An 18,129-nucleotide genomic window follows, 5' to 3' on the forward strand; every position below is an offset into this window, starting at 1 on the left:
GTGGCCAATGTTGCCATTCTGGAAGGTGGGGCTCTGTGGTTTTCCCCTCAAGGAAAAATCCCCCTCCCTTGCAAGTCTGAGGCTGCAAAGTGTGGAGACCTGCTGCTTTCAGGGATGACCTCAGGCCATTCTTTCCATTCTCTTGTTCTTCTTGGCAATGGAGAGCCTCTCAGCTCTATCTTTGCATTCCATACATTTATTGGAGCTTCCTTTCTGGCCAAACTCACAACATTTTAAATCATCCTTTTCTTTTCTTTTTTCTTTTTTTTTTTTTTGGCAGGACCAGGAGTTGAACTCAGGCCCTTGCTCTTGGTTCTCAACATAACAACCGATGCAGTCTTCCCAGCAGAAACTTCCCCCAGCCTGGTGTTTACAGGCAAGATTTCTATCAGCCTTCTGGTCTTCTGAACTCTGACCAGAATCTCCCATACAAAACAGCCAAAGCTGTTCCAGCAGTTTGCTTGTAGGCAATATTTCCAAACCTTCCATTTCTCTTCCCATAAACCATTCCCAAAAGCTTGTAATCTACATGGTCAGGTAGTCACAGCAATGACCCCACTCCTCTGGTACCAAATTCTGTATCAGTTACTCTTCTTTCATTGCTGGGACAAATACCTGACACTCAAAATGAAAGAAGGAAGGGTTTATTTAGCTCACAGTTACTGGTGGTTTCAGTCCATACTCAGCTGAGTCCAAGGCAGAGCTGCACATGGCAGAGGGCAGCAGTTCATGGCAGTGGAAGGTGGCAAAATAGCAAGAGCAAAAAGGAGGAGTAACAGCAACAATGGCTGCAGAGAGGAAGGCTGCCTCCTTTAGGTTAGGTTGCATTCAGGCTATATGCCCCATGCTGGGTGCAGTATTCACACCCAGAATCCCAGGGATCATGAGTTAATCACAAACTCTAGAAGTCCTCCCCCGTGACTGCAGGTTTTTGAGGGACCACTAGACACAAACCGTAACACAGAGGTATTCAAAGATATGTGCAACTGTTATAGTCAGTTTTAGAATATTCTTCTTACCTTAAAAAAGAAATCTGATACCTACTGCATCTTGTCTCACCATCTCCTCACCTCTTCTAACTGTGCCTTAAGTAACTGCTGGTCTCTGTTTTTGTGGACTGTCCTCTTCTGGAAATTTTGCGTGAATAGAATCATGTGAATTATGGTGTTTTGTGACTGCCTTCTTGCATTTAGGTATAATATATTTGTGTTACTCATTTTGTCGTAGGTATTAGTACTTTATATGGTCAAATTATATTGTTTTCTTTGTCCTTCCTTCATTCCTTCCTTCCTTCCTTCCTTCCTTCTTCTATTGGTAGACATTTGGCTTGTTCCCACCTGTGTGCATGTGTGAGTGCTTGCTGGGAATCAAGCCCAGAGTCTTATGCATGCTTGAAAGTGCTGTACTACTGAGCTAGATACCCTCAGCTGTTTCCACCTTTTGAAAAGTATGAATGATGCCACTGTGAACATCGGTACACAGGTTTTGGTATGAATGTGTGCTTTTAGCTCTGGGGGGTATATATTTAGTAGTAGAATTGCTGGGTCATGAGGTAGTACTTGGGAAAGGGATAAACTCATGAGCATGAGAATCTCATGATGAAATCAGTATGCTTGTATTAAAAGGCATAAATAGCTTCTTCTCTAGTCTTCACTTGTAGCACACAGTGAGCAAGAGGCTGGAGAAAGTCAGGCAGAGAGTCACACGAAAAACAAAACCAGCCAGCAGCAGCATCTTGATCTTGAGTGTCTGTGTCCTAAGACTGTGAAAAACAAATTGGGCTGCCATACAGTGCCAGAGCCATGCAATGGCGAAAGCGTACTTCAGAAAATGGCTTTAGAAGAAGCAAATAGCCCCGTGGAAAAGAGCAAAGTTGGTGCCGAGTGCACAACAATATGTAAAAATCTTTCACAACGTAATGAACCACATAGTCTGTGCTATTTTGTTACGACCTCTCAATGCCTAATATCCTCAATGTCTTAGTTAATACTTGTTATTAAATGCCATTTTTATAGTTAAATCTTTTTAAACAATCTAATCTATCAAATTAACATTTCGTTCAACTCCTGCAGCCAATACTCTTGCAGGCTTCATATTTTTTTTTCTTGTATTTTTTCCCCATAATTTTGAGAAACAAATAGCAGTGGGACAGTTTCAAATCAAATTAGTAGGACAGTTTCAATAATTAACACATTGCATATTGTCTTCCTAGTGGTTATTTGCTGTGCAAGATGCAGACATGATATCCTATTCACGAACACTATTAGAACAAATCCCTCTATTCATTAAGAGAATATAACTATATATCTATCTTAACCATTTTGAATACACAGATACAAAATGGACTTTCATCCGTATCCCCTTTTTTTGGTTTAATTCCATCATTTAAATATTATAGGTGTGTGAACTGAGCAAAATATTCCAAAAGAGTCCAGTAGTCCATAATAGTATTAGGTCTTCCGCTTGACTGGTAATGTCAGAAGTTGTTGACCTGAGTGCCCTACAGCTCAACATAACAACATGGCTTTACTTCTTATACTTTGTTTTTATACTTTTCTGAGACTTCACATTCTTTTGTAGATGCTGCCTCTGCAGGAGCTGTAGCCCTGGCGTAGCTCTCTTTCAGATGGCTGCTTAGCCTATTTTGCTTCCTCGGCAGCCCTGATTGCTTACGGTCATTGTTCCTTTCTAATTTCAGGTTTCTGATTCCTCTTGGCCATTATCGTAGGAACAGACCTGCCAGTGGTGGTGGTTTGGAATTTGCAAAATGTGTTATTCTTTTGAGTTTCTTCCAACTTTCCCGTTTTGGGCATGCTTCTGGAGAGGACAGTCTGGTTTAACTGCTGTTCCTTCCAGAAAGGAACACGAATTCTCATTTTGCTTTATGAAGTTGGAAAACATTCCTATTGGTCCTGGTCTCACGCCTCCCCCCGAGGGGTAGATATTGTACTTCCTAGAATTGCAGAATTCAACCTTCACTGCAGTGGCTGGGAGTGGACAGCATCATCTATCTTCTTGATTATAGTAATCTTAGTGCGTGTGGTAGCATTGCATTTGGCTTAGCATTTTCCTTAGGATTAATAGTGTGGAGGATTTTTCATATGTCATTGATTTTTTCCTTAATTTGGAGATATGCTTGTTGGTTCACACATTTTTAAAGTGAATTCATCATTTTATTATTAAGTTGTAAGCATTTTTTACATATTGGGGGAAAAGAATGGTAAGTCATTTATGTATTCTGCACCAACTTCATTATTTTAGAGTTGTCTATTCCTTTGTTGTGAAACTAACTTCTGAAAGACTTACCTCTCCACCAGATGGCTCTGAGCCCTGTTGAAAACCCGCACAATGTAGATGTACGGATTTATTTTTGAACTCTTGCTTCTTTTTAATGATCTCTGTCTGTCTTTGAGGGATGGCTCTACATCTTATTGATTACCATTCCTTTGTTATGTGTTTGAAATCAAGAAGTTTGAGTCATTTTACTTTGTGTTTTCATTTTCAATCTTGTTTTGACTATTCTAGATAACTTGATATTCCATATTAATTTCAGAATCATTTTGTCAGTTTCTATATAGAAGGTATATTTATTTCCCATAAAAAGTCTATTGAATCTATCAGTCAGTTTGGAGATAATTTCATAAGAAAGTTAATTCTTTCAAAAAATAAAATGATAGATATCCATTTGTGCAGGTATTCTTTAATTTGCTTTAGTAGTATTTATAGATTTCAAAGTGAAAGTTATTTATTTATTTATTTGATACAGGATCTTGGTTCAAAGCTTGGACTTGTAGTGATCCTCCTGTCTCAGCCTCCCCAGTACTGGGATTACAGGTGTGTGCCACCATGCAGGGTTTTAGTGGCCAGCAGGTGGCACAGCATGTAGTATCTGAGATGGAACTTGGAGGTCCTTGGGCTTGCCAGGCAGGTCCTTAGACCACTGAGCTATCTTCCCAGTCCAACTTTTATTAAATTTATAGCCAAATGTTATATTCTTTTTGATGTTTCTATTAATAGAATTGTTTTTTATTTTGATTTTTGTAAAGTTCATTGCAATTATATAGACATGTAATTATTTTGTCTATTGAATTTTTATCCTACAACCTATTGACTTTTAAAATCTTATCCTAATAGTGCATTTTTCTCCCTAATGGTGGTCTTTAATATACAGATGATGTCATCTGTAGGCAGAGCTACTTTGCTTCTTTCTTCCCAGTAAAAGTATCTTTTAACCCTCTTTTCTTGTCCAATTGTGGTGAGAACCTAAAATAAAATGTTGGCTAAAGTGGAAGTGTCGGTCATGATTTTTTTTTTGCATACTCTTGTTTGTTGAGCATTAATTCTGATGTTAACTGTGAATTTTTCATAGCTAATTTTTATGAAGTTGACAAATCTCTTTGAGTTAGCTTTTGTTTTATCATGAAGAAGTTTAGAGATTTTTTGAAGGCTTTTTCTGGTACTATTGAGATGGTCGTATCATTTTTGCATTTCTCCTCTGAAATGATATATTACACTGATTGCTTTTTCATATATTGAATCAGTCTTGTGTCCCTGAGATAAATCCCACTTGGTCGTGGTATATAGTCTTTTCATATTCTGCTACATTCCATTTGCTAGTATGTGTTTCTGTCTTGTGTTTGTTATAACATAATACCACCAACTTGGTAATTTATAAAGAAAAGAAGTTTATGGAACTTACAGAAACTGGAAAGTCTAACTACATGTCTGTAGTCTCTGCTTGGCATGTGCTTGGACTTTCTTGCTGTGTCATCTAGTAGGTGAGGGAGAAGGTTAAAGACCTCAGGAGCCTGCCTGCATGTGAGCCAGATAACTTGCTTTCAGATCAAGCCTGCCCTCACCTGGCCTGTAACTGGCTTGCTTCGGTGACGCTGACACTGATCCCTTCAGGGAGGCACAACCTCACAACCGATTGTATTTTATCAGTCTCATTGCCAAACTCTGTGGCACTGCAGATTAATGCAATGCGTGATCTTTGGGGAACACAGTCAGACCATAGCAGTATTCACAGGAGATATTAACTGTGTTTTTCTTATGATGATAGGTTATCAGGAACCCGCTGGCTTCATGGAATGTGATTCATGTCTTCTACTTTAGAAGACTTTGAAGGATTTGTGTTAATTCTTTATATATTTTGTTAAAACTCAGTGAATAAGTGGTCTGTCTGAACCTGGGCTTATCTTTGTTAGTAATTTCTTTTTTTTCAATTACTACTTTAGTAGCTTCATTTCTATAGATCTTTTCAGATGGTCTGTTTCTTTCTGAGAGAATTCAATAGTTTGCGACAGGACCAACATGATAGCTCAGTGAACTAAAGCACCTGCTTAGGCAGTTGCAAGGGCCGGGGTTTGATCTTTGGTGTGCCATAGTGGCTCCGCCCCCAGGGAGCACTGAGTTGGCAGCTGAGACTGGGCATGGGGACACACGCCTGTAATCCCAGCGCTTGATAAGCTGAAAACTGGAGAACCACTACGAGTCTGATCTGTGCAGTGAGACCCTGTAGAGTACTAAAGAAATACATTTAAAAAATTTTTTTAAAAAGTTTGTGACTTTCTAGGAATTTTTCCACTTCATTTAATCCAGTTATGGTGAACCTTTGCCATGTATGTTTTTCTGTTTGTTTGTTTAAGATAAAAATGTTAACATATGATTTGATTTTTCAAAACTAAATCATCAGTATTTGGGTTTAGTTGCTGTGTTATTACTTTGTGATACATAAGTGAGTTTTGGGTTGTGGTTCAGGGACTCATTTCTAAAAGGTTCTCCATCACTGAAAACTTTGATACATTGTCTTACAGTTGTTAATATTTTTTCTGTATAATTCCCATTATTTCAGTAGAGTTACTAGTAATGCCCTTTCCTCTTCTATTTCTGATTCTAGGATTTTGAGTATTTTCGTTCTTATTGAAAGTGACTTTTACTTTGTTATTTATTCCTTAATAAAAAATGTCAAAAGAAAGTTATTATCTATTTTCTCCCTTAATCACCATATCAACTCCTTTAAGATACTTTACTTTCTTTATTTTAGAAAGGAAAAAGAAAATAAATGAAAAGAATGTAAAGTCTCACCCTCATTGTTTTGGGTATTTTTTTCCCAGTATGGGGGATTGAACTCAGGACATTCTGCTTGCCAGGTAAGCGCTTATCCTACTGAGCTATCTCCCCAGCCCTCATTGTTGTTTTTTATAAAAGGTAGATCTTTCTCACTGAAGGTGAGCCTCATTCATTGTGCCTTGTATAGATGAAAATGGGATTTTTAAATTTAATTTTTTAAACTGAAAATGAGGAAAGCTCTTTATTCTAATTGCTTGTTGATTTAAAATGTTCAATATTTTAAATGTGGGTGATTTAAAGCAGTTACTGTGCTAGAAGTCAGACCTGTAAATGTTACCATAGTTCTGCCTGAGCTGACATACAGCTCTTACCTGAGCTGTGTTGCCTTTTCTTTTGGATAGGTGAGGTAGCTGTGCTGTTGGGAGAGGGTTCGTAGGCACCTCAAGGTTTTTCATGAATGTAGTAAGCCAGGGTGCAGGAAGTGCTGGCTGCAATAGTAATACCTCTTCCTAGCCATATGCTGGCCCACATGCTGAAGAAGTCAGAAATGGAAACAAGATAATACCAAGCGGGGTGTGTAATTAACCCTAATTTTGCCTAGAGCTGGAATACATAGAGTTATAAGGACTCTGAAGTGAAGACAATAATTTCTTCTGATTTTCCATTTAATTTCTGAAATACTTTGAAAAAATATTTTGAACTTAATAGAGTTTGACATTTGCTTTCATATAATATAATGATGTTTTTGTGGCAATAAGAAATTATTAAGTGCCTATTGTATGCCATGCATTCTACCAGGACTTATCTTTGATTTGTGGGCCTTCTATTGTTTATTGGAATGCCAAGCTCACTTAAAGGAATTCTTTTTAATATCAAGCTTTATATACTTATACCTCCCCTGCCTCTCATATTTCTCTATGGCCATTTGCCATACAAGTATTGATTTCAAAATATCTTTCAGATTCTCTCTTGGCAATTCGAGCTTGTGCATCCATGCCAAGAAAGGATTATATCTGTTTCCACGCACGTGTTTTATGAGGCTATGTTCTTTTTTCAATAATTGTTTTACTAGAGTCAATAGGAGGCTGGTTAATAGCTTTTCATGTGGTAATAGAATTTTTTGAAGCAGAAGAATGTAATCATGAAATTTAAAATAAGCAAACAAGGGCCAGAAGGTTTAGACTGTATATTTCCTGTGAGTACTCTGAATTTTCAAATTCAGCAGTGGTTTTTATTTGTATTGGGTGAGGCAGTCCCTGCAAAAATGAAACATACAATAGGTTTTGGTCTAAACAGTAGATGTGAAATATGTGCATGTGTATACATACATATGTGCCTGAGTTTTGTCTCAGCAGCTATAAGACTAGGTGTTACCACTCACCAGCTGTAAGAATTTACTAAACATTTGTCTGCCTCAGCTTTCAGATTTGAAATACCTGCCTAGTCTGTCTTTATTTTTAAGTATGATGGGTGATTGTATGAAATGAATGACAATTTCAGTTGTGAAATACGAGTTTGTGTATTTGTGCCTCGTACATTGTTTGTAGATTGTGGTATTGGTCTAATGAAACTGAGATTGAGGGGTAAAGACAGAAAAACACATGAGCATATGTGTGTTTGTGTGCCATTATGATGGAAATGGGTAGCTAAAATTGCAGGGTGCTGTTCCGTACAGATGAATGCCCACGGGGAGGTTCTTCTTTATGAGCAGGGGTAATGATTATAATCCATTTTAAGAGATAACTAAATCTGTGTAAGCATTGATAAATTAATATGTTTGACTTCACTGTAATATAGATATTTTTAGAACAGTAGTTTGAAGCTTCACATTTGTTTCAGTTCTTTGGAGACAAGAAAATCATGGAATAACTGAAGAGAAAATAATCAATTGTAGCTTTTGGTTCTCATATGTTAGAAGAATCCTACACGCTCCTTTTCTCATGTTTTATCTACTTTTTCCTGTAACTGATTAATCTTCAAATAATTTTATTCCCCATTTACTAGATAGATTACATTTCACACCTGGCTTGTTCTGATAATATGCTAAACATCCCAAGAAGCAGTTTATATCTGCTGTGTCACTAAGGATTGGAAGCTACACGATTACTACTAAAATACGCTTCTGTTGCTCTCTGAAGGAGGACACAAATTATTGCTCAGTATTTACCAAACAGGGGAAAAAGAATGTATGCGTAGGTTTCCTAGCCATTGTGGTTGTCATGATTGCTCTCAGCAGAATGGAAAAATCCCCCACACTCTCAGCACTGTTTCTCTTCTACTGTGTGTGTAGACAAAGCATTCACAGTCTTAACATTTTTGGAAAGTTTACCAAGGAGTTCGCAAGCAGTATATAAAAAAAGTGGTGTAAGAAGCCAAGTTTGGGCAAATAATTCAGTGATTTAGGTTACCTCAATTTACTTCCTACAAAGGCAACATTTTCTTTCTTTTGGGCATGTAAAATCAGTTGTCCAGAATTTTTTTTTTCAGAACTGGGGATTGAACTCAGACCCTTGTGCTTGCCTGGGAAGTGCTTATTCTACTGAGCCATCTCCCTGGCCCCCCCAGAAATTGTTGTAAGAAATTATTCTCAGTCTTACAAGGGAACAAATGATAATAATGACCAAGCTAGTATGCAACTGATGATGTATACATTGTAGCAGTTGATTCATAAATACATTCAGAAATGCCTTCACAATATGATGGGCATGTTCTGTGTACCTTACAAATATTAGTTGTAAGATACACATAGCTATCATGTAATATGTTTTCCATCTTTTGGGTGATAGTTTTTGGGGTTATACCAAGGGACTTAGCACTGGGCTACATTCTCAGCCCTTTTTATCTGTTGACTGGGTCTTGCTAAGTAGCTCAGGGTAGGCTTGAATTTTCAGTCCTCCTGCCTCAGCCTCCCTGAGCACTGGGATTAGAGACATGGGCCACCATGCCCAGTTTACAAAATTTACAAGTGAGTAAACTAACAGCAAATGTTATAAAAACTAATCCCTTAAATCCTATGCAGAAAGCCCATGAATTTAAACAAGGCCAGATAGCTCAGCAGATTAAAGTGCCTACTTACTGGAGTGCCTTGCCCTGCTAGCGCCACTCCCGGGGTGTGCTGAGACCTAGATTGAAACTGGATGTGGTGGCATGTGCCTGTAATCCTAGCACATGGGAGTCTGAAAACAGGAGGATCACTCTGAGTCTGATCATTGCAAGTCTGTGTAATGAAATCCTGTAGACCCTGTACTAAATACAAATAAATAAATACATAAAATAAACAAGGCAAATTTCAAGATCTTAACTAGCATGGTATGTTACTTTTTAAATTGTTTAATCAAACTTGATTAAGTCAAGTGATGCTCCCACTGGAGAATATTTGTAATCCTCCCTGGCAGCAATGGGAAAATTATACAAGAGGGCATACCAGTTAATGCTTCTGACCATACATTGCCCCCAGTGTGCCTGACCATATGAATGAGAGGAACAATCACATACTTGCAATTTTTTCAGTTTTAATTTGCTAGACAATAAAATGCAATAAATCTAGATTTTGCTTGAATTATTGCACCTAAATGGGTAGAGATGGTAACATCGTTTTTTCTGTCATTAAAGGTTTTTGAAGAGTAAGCCACTTGGATAACCTATTTAATGAGTTTCTTAGTGGCTGGGCACTGTGCTGAGTGTAGGGTGAATATTGTGGCTTAGCATGGCCCTTGGCTCCAAGTGCTTTACATCCCTATGTGTAAGTTAGATTTTTGGCAAGTTGCTTCCTTTGTAGACAAGATTCCTGGTCTATAAAAGGAAGCACTTATTTAGCTGGTTTCAACTCAATTTTGTATTGTATAGTACTTGTTAATTCTAGTTAAATGTAGTATTCTAATTATAATAAAATAAAATTTAAGTTGGCATCCTCCACTTTCATGTAACCCTAATGTTTCTCAGTAAGATACTGAATCATTTTCCCCCTTTTGCATTAGTTACTAATTTTGAAGGTTTTTTAATTTTTTTTTAATGTATTAGTACAGGGTCTACAGGGTCTCACTATGTAGATCTGACTCATAGTGATCCTCCTGTTTTCAACCTCCCAAGAGCTGGGATGACAGGCATGTGCCACCACTCTCAGTCTCAGTCAGCCTCTTTGTGTGCCTTGGGGGCGGAGCTGGCACAGCAGGTGAGGATGGAACCCCAACTCCAGCATTTACCTGAGCAGGCTCTTTAATCTGCTGAGCTATCTGGCTGGCCCTTGAGTATTGTTAATACTTAAAAAAAATTATTCATGTAAAACTTTGTTTTAGAGATTTGTGTTTAGGGCTAGAGATACAACTCAGTGGTAGAGTACTTGTCTAACACGCGCGAGCCCTGGTGCCCCTAGTACCATAAAAAGTATTAGAAATGTGTTTTTCAGTATATGTGCTGCTGGAGTGAGCACAAAATGTGTTTTTAAAAATCGTGTTTAAATTTTTTTTTTCATGGAAGTGTGCTATGTTTGATACATTGGCTTACATTTTTATCTAGATAAAAATTATTAGACACCATCATTTAATTATCTTAAGCTATGAAAAAAAATAAAGTTGTAAGAAAATCTTTGGCTGTAACACTTTGGTAGAGATGTCAGTAAATCTACTTTCCTCCAAGATTAGAATTTTCGGGAGTATTTTTGTCCTAATCTCTTCTCATGGAACTGTTACAGACTTCATCTATAGTTCATTTTTCTATAGTGTGTGATTGAATAACAGTCCCTTGCCAGGCTATGTTTATGTCTTTGCCACATAGAAAATAGTAATTCTACTATTGCCTGCGTTGATTATCAGCACAGTGGCTTTTCAAAATTTTATCATATATTCCTTGCTAGTTGTCAGTTTCAAGTTGAGTTTATTTTTTAATGATATGTTCCTTTAAAAATGCTTTTATAATATGACATATACAATTCTGTATTGAACAAATATCAACAGAGACAAGAAATCACATCAGTGTTCCACTTTGTAGGTTAAATTCAATATTGAACCTTCTGATATTATAATATATAAAGCTCCTAAGTTTCCTTTCTTATATATGCAAAGAACTTGCTGGGAGTGGAGTCATTTTAGGAACCAGTATCACGATGCATATGTATATCACGAAAGTAACTTGCATTTCAGGCCATTTTGCCAACACACTTAGCAAGTGACATACATGATTTCATCCTCAAAATATAGCCTCAGTCCTATATATATCCAAAATATTTCACAAATTCTTCTGGGCATTATATTGCTTTTACTTTTTTTGATTGAAATGAAGGCTGTTTTTGTTAAAGCAGATATTACCAAATGTTGGTGCCTTATTTTCCACCAATTCTACAATATTACCAACTTTCCTTTAAGTACTAATTCTTCAATTCTTTACCCACCCTGAATCTTATCTTCTTACTTGGTCTTCTTTTAATATCTTTTCATACAAATCTATTTGGTGTAAGCTGACTGCTGTTTTTCTGTTAGTCATCGTTGTTCTTGTTGTTGGGCATAACAGGCTTATCTTTAAAAGAAAAGTCATTCATGTTGCTTCTTCTACCTTATACCATGTTGTAGGGGACCGGGGAGATAACTCAGTGGAATAAGTGCTTGCCTAGCAAGCACAAGGGCCTGAGTTCAATCCCCGATTCTACAAAAAAAAAAAAAAAAAAAATGTGGTATACAAATTCTAGTTTGGTCAGGATCTTCATTAATTTCCTTCTGGATTTTAGATTTTTTTTTTTTCACTCTCTGCTTTACTTTAAACATATGACTATAATCTTTCAATATCCAGTTTCATGAAACACATTTTTCATGAAGTATATTACTCATAAATGTTAGACCACTTTCTCTTTGGAGGCAGAAAAATCTTGAATCTTGAGAGGGGAGGTAAGAAAGCTTTAAATGATTTATGTTGTACAGGTTGTTCCTTAATTGTTCTGTTTGTCCCTCTAGACTGAAAAGGCAAACATATAAATGGAGGTGCTGGTATTTATATAATCAGAAGCCTCAAATATTATTTCTCTTGAGATCAGTGATTGAAAACATTGGTTTTATACTACCCTAGTGAGTTTCTTATAATTCCAAGGTAGTACTGGGTTGAAAAGCCCACATGGGAGAATTTATGTTAATTTTAAATATAAATATATGCCATATGTTATGTGTATGTGCACTTTTTCTCTCCCTTCTGTCTTTCTCCTCCCCGATCCTTCTCTGTGCAGTGTGTGCATGTCCTTCGTGTGTGTGTGTGTGTGTGTGTGTGTGTGTGTGTGTCTTGTGTGCTTACTTTTCCTTTTAGGAAAGAACTGCAGAAATACTGTGTGAAGAAAAAGCTTATTCTATTCATTGCTTTATACTTAGGAAAATCTGTGAGTCTTCCTTCCACAGGGCAATGCCAATCTCTGTATCATTCCAATTTTAGTATATGTGCTGTGGAAACAAGCACAAAATTTTGGAATTTTATACCAATTTCTCAGAGATCAAAATGGAAAAATGAAATATGCTCACACAATCACATTTTTTCTTGCTTTCTGAACAATCAGTAGTATTTAGCATAACCTAGTTATCAGATAAAACCACCCTGCTCTTATCTACTATAATCATGTATATCAGGTTTTATGTTTGCGCACTAAGTCTTTTTATAAGCACAGGAACCTAAAAATGATAGGAAATCTATCACATGTTATGTATACAAGCCTTACATATGTATATTTGTAATTTTGTCTTTTTGTTGTTGTTGTTTGAGACCGGGTATTGACATGTATTTCAGGCTAGCCTTGAACTCCCAGATCCTGCCTCAACCTTCCCATGCTGAGATTATAGGCATGCTTCAGAACATCAAGCTAACTTTATCTTTTTTAGAACTATCCTATGCTTTAAATCTCATTCCCTATCTCTCCAGTGCTATCAGTACCCTCTTTCAGTTCTATTAATTTCTTCTAGAAAGATTATCATAGGCTTTAGTTTTTGTTTTGTTTTGTTTTGTTTTGTTTTGTTTTAAATTTTATGTATTTGGTACAGGGTCTCCCTGTGCAGGTCAGACTCATAGTGATCTTCCTGTTTCACCTCCTCAATGCTGGGATTATAGGCCTGCACCACCACACCTGGTTTCATTGGCCAGCGTGACATGCCCAACTGAGCTATCTCTCCGGCCCCCATAGGCTTTAGCTTTGAAGTATTGGCCTGGAGTGTTTCACTGGGGGTTCCTCTCCTGATCTCACCCTTCCTTCTAATGAGTGTTTCTGGCTTCTGTTTTCCTACCAGCTATTCTGCCATTTCGTGCTTATTGTGATCATGCAGTTAAATGCAGAAGCAGAGTTCTGTTCTGATATCTGTCTTTATCTCCTTGCCAGTTGGGCTATGCATCCAAATTTCTTTGAAGTTGCCTTGATTTCTAATTTTAGTTCTTGGGTCTCTTGAGGGAGAAAAACCTTATATAAACAAAGGCATTTCTTTTCTTTTTATGTATTTTTTTTTGTTTGTTTGCTTGAAAGAATTCTTCACATTGGTTTCTACTTTCCAAGCACTTTAAATGTGCCAAAGTACAATGACTCAGTTCCAGCAGTCTTACCTGTTAAACCTTGTGCTACTTTTTTGAATGAAAGCCTGAACATATGGCATCTTGTTTCTTTTCTTTTGTTGGTAAGACACAAAACTTGATGCCAAAATTAAGGGAGGAAAGGTTTATGTAGTTTACAGTTTATAGAGGTTTCAGTCCATAATCAGCTGGTTCCAAAGCAGGGTGGAATGACACAGGGACAACACTTCAAGGTGACACAAGAAACAAGGACAAAAAGGGGGAAGAGCAAGCCTCTTTTTCTTTTCCTCCTTCTATTGTAAGCAGGCTACTGCCACTGAGGGTTGGAGTAGCACTCATACTATCTCTTTGTCTTCCTTTTCCACAGGATTAAGACGTTTACAAAGGGAGGACCCTGGCCTCCTGCTGAGTCACTTAAACTTCTAAAATTCTCAAGTTGATATGATGTATCAACCATTACAGTCCACCTCTGTCAGCTTACAACCAGATGCATTTACTTAAATCAGTCTCCAGATAGAAAGACATGCTTATTCTTATCATCTTACAACTTGAACATTATAACACAGATTTAACAATCCTTGAGAACCAGTTAAGGCTATCAACTACAAGCATAATATGCTGCCCCCTAAGGACTCATTCACATCCCTCTATGCAAAAGGCAGTCCATCTGTAAGAGTTGCCAGAGTTCTAACAGTTTCAGCATTGCTGAAAAGTCCAAGTCCCGAACCTCCTCCGAGATAGAAGGCAAACTCTTAGCTGTGAGCCCCTGTACAAATTAAAAGCTAAGCGTTTCCAATAATCAATCACATAAGATAAACATTTTCATTCCAAAAGTTACAAATAGGAGGATACAATGGATTGGTATCAAAACAAGTCCACAATCTGGTGGGACAAACATTGTCTTGTAGTTCCATGGGCAGTATCTGAGGTAATCTGTGGCAATTTGTGAGTTCCAAAAGAGCTTGGATAGCACTACCCCAACAGCACTTTCAGTGGTTGTATCTCCATAGCTTTATTGTTGGCTGGCTTTTCTCTCTTTGCAGCTTTTCTTAGATGATACATATTCCTGTCTTCTCCACAGTTCTGGGGTCTCTACTGCACCCTTGACTTTCCTCTCACAGCTTCACACACTGACCTCTCAGGGGCACACTACCTGACCTCCCACATTACCTTCGGAAATTGGGGTGGAAGTCTTCTTAATCCCACAATTCTTGCATTGTGCATGAACCTAAAACCAGAATATGTAGATGATGCCAAGGTCTGCTGCCAGCTGGAACAGTGGCTAGGCTTCCTTCTCTCTTGGCTGTAGGGGTCCAGTGCCTGGAACACTGAACACTATGAATCCAGTTTAGAGGAAGAAATTTTCTATGCTGCTGCCGTTCTGGAGCATGGCTCTGTGGCTTTCTCCTTAAAGCAAAGTCTTTCACATGCAGTTTCAAACCTGCAATGAGTAGAGGCTTGTTGCTTCTTGTGGTGTCTTCAGGCCATCGTTTATATTCACCTGTTCCCTCTCAGCAATGCAAATCTCCTCTGCTCTATCCTTATAGTTTACAGTTTTACTGGAGTTCCCTTTCTGGCTAAACTCACAGCATTTTAAATCATCCTACTGGGCAATTTGCTCTTGCTTCTCAACATAAATCAGGCTAACAGCCACAACATTCACCTACCTCAAAATTTCTTCTGCCAGATTAATTAGTCCACCACCCTTCATCTCAGTCTCAGGCAAGGTCTCTTGACACTAGCAAAATGCAGACAAACTTTCTGCCAAGCCACAAACACATTGTCTGGAGTCCAGCACCCATTTTTTTTTCCTCCCCAGCAGAAATCTCCCAAGCCTGGTGTTTGCTAGCAGAGTTTCTATCAGAACTTCTGGTCTTCTGAGCTTTGATCAGGATCTCCCATACAAATAGCCTAAGGCATTCCAGCTCTGCTTGTTCCAGTGACATCTCCAAATCTTTCCAAATTCTTCCCACAAGTCATTCCCAAAACCTCTTGAACCACATAATACAGATTTAGTTCAGTAGAATATGAACTACACCCATTTAAAAAGCCAGAGAAGCTTTACATTTTAGCATCCATTTTCATCTTGATATTTACTCATGACAAAATTTTCTCATAGAAAGAATGTAAGAAAAACACCCTAAAATTTACAACCATGCTGGAAAGGTATACAAATAGATTTTTGAGATTATTTTTAGGCTTTATCAAGTGAAGCAATTCCTTTTTAGGTAAAAAATTATACAGCGATATGGAAGATGCTTCAAAGGCAGGAGTACACATGAAAATAAATTTAGCACAAGTGAATAGATACATATTTTTTTCAAAAAAGAAATGAAAACAAGCTCAGCAGCAAAGCACCTTTCTTTTTTAATGATGTGCAGTCTTAAAATGCACTGACCTCCTCTCAACTTATAACACTGGCTCATATCCAGAACTCCTGTTTGTAGATGCTACTAGATGGCTTGCTTAGCAGCATACTTAATGGGTCCACAGGGAGTTTATTTTTATAGCTAAATGAGTTTAGAATGCTCAAATAAAAGCAAAGGTTCAGGTTTTAAAAAAGAGAACATCAAAACTCACAAGTAATATCAAATCACATGTAATTAGATCACTTTCACAAATCACTTTTTCAAAATTCTGGGTAAATATAAAAATACTCAAAATCAAGTTCACTTTATAAAAAACATATCCTACAGAAAATCAGATTTTAAATTACATCAGAAAGGTGTACGTATACAATGTGTTAAAATATACTTAATTGAAATTAATAATGAAAACAATTTGTATGCAAGATGTTATTGTTTTAATAAAGTACATAGAAATTTATCTTTCCTGTGTAAATGTAGCAGATATCTGAAAGACTATTTTTAAAAGTTGGAGATGAAGATAGTTGATGGAAAAAGTATTATTCCAATTTATAATAGAATTCTTACTGCATGCATTCAATAGTTCAGCAGGCAGTTTTTGGATGTTATTAAATCATCATAGTCAACATATTTTCTTTTGATACTTTTTCTCCTGAATGGGCTAGTACAGAGCTCATTGAGTCTGTCCTTTTTTCAGGGAAAATTCTTTTTTAGGGATGTGGTATCCAAGAGGGATATTAGACATTAAGCCTAAGATTTGATTTTCCCCATGTCTTATTCTGAGATAATATAGTCATTGAGGAATGTATTTCTGAAAACCCTAAAGATAAACTGCACCAATGCATTTGTTGTGGGGAATTTGTACTTACCTGATTTTTTTGGGTGAACTTCTGACACTTTGGGTCGAATCCAAGGTATAGCAGAGATAGGGCATTCATGTAATTTTGAACTTAAAAGGGAGCATATCAGTAAGTATGGTAAAAAAAAAATTAGGTAAACTATCAAGGCTTTGGGCAAAATAAGATGCATGGTCATTTTCAGCAGGGTACACCAGTGCTTCTAATGGTGAGGGGAAGCCATACTGTTTGGGATTCGTTGTCTATGAGTGGAGTCAACAGGTAACTGGTACGGAAAGTCTAAAACAGACTTGATGATCAATTAGTTGGGAAGGAGTAAGGAGTAATTAAAATTCCACAGTATTCTATTCTAAAGGCAAGTTGTGAAAAGGGCAGTTGTATTCATATGTATTCATGTATTCATGATATATTCATATCAAGTCCTTGAACCAGGAGAGTAGTACAATGTTAAATGGAGATCAAATTAAAAGGTTAAATGTCACCCAGTGATATCTAATACCATAGCTTCACATGGGCTTGTGATACTGTTGGGCTTTCCCATAGGGTAGGGGTTTGAATAATAGCTATGCAGAGAATGTACCCATGTCTCTGAACTTCTCAATACCATCTTTGAATAAATTGAGCTCTTGAAGAGAATTATCCACTTGCATCCTAAAAAAGTGATAAATGTCTTTCTAAAAGACATGCTGAAGAGAAACATGCAGAGAGAAGAGGCAAAGAAAATCTAAAGACAGAAGCAGAGGTTGGAATGATATAGCCACAAGCCAAGAAGTGCCTGGCGCCACCAGCAGTTAGAAGACACGGGAAGAATTTTCCCCTGTAGGCTTTGGGGGAAGTGTGATGTACAATTCTTTTATTTCAAACTTCTGGCCTGCAGAATTATTGAGCAGATAAATTTCTTTCATTGTCAGTCATGCTTCTTTCTTGTGGTTTATTGCAGCAGCCGCAGGAAACAACCACCTAGAACTAAGATGTTGTACAATTTTCCCTGCCTTAGGGGTCCTGGAAACCCCTTCTGAGAAGGAACTTCTGAATCTTAGACAGCCTTTGACTGTTAAAAGATATCTGCCTCATTTTTGGTTTGTTTTTTGTTTTGTGATTTAACAGGATGTAATTACATAAGATAGGAAGTATAATAAAGTTTATTTTTAAGCAGGCCAGAGTGGGAGGAATTCCAGTCTCTTAGTAACATAATTATATTTCTGGAAAGGAACTTCATAAGTGCTTAAGAACCAGATTTTGATTCTCTAGAATGTAAATCTTAAAAATATACAGTTTGCTGTTGTTCAGTTCCCTGGGTTGAACTCAGG

General features: G+C 37.3%; 1 non-coding gene across 1 annotated transcript; it reads right to left on the reverse strand.

Moving 5' to 3' along the window:
- Positions 1 to 12,399: 12,399 nt before the first annotated feature.
- LOC111812733 lies at positions 12,400 to 12,504 on the reverse strand. The gene has a single exon (XR_002818153.1). It is a non-coding gene; the product is annotated as a U6 spliceosomal RNA (small nuclear RNA).
- Positions 12,505 to 18,129: the final 5,625 nt, after the last annotated feature.

The sequence above is a fragment of the Octodon degus genome, unplaced genomic scaffold (genome assembly GCF_000260255.1).
Source record: "Octodon degus isolate 3935 unplaced genomic scaffold, OctDeg1.0 scaffold00139, whole genome shotgun sequence".
In the NCBI taxonomy this organism is placed as follows: Eukaryota; Metazoa; Chordata; class Mammalia; order Rodentia; family Octodontidae; genus Octodon; species Octodon degus.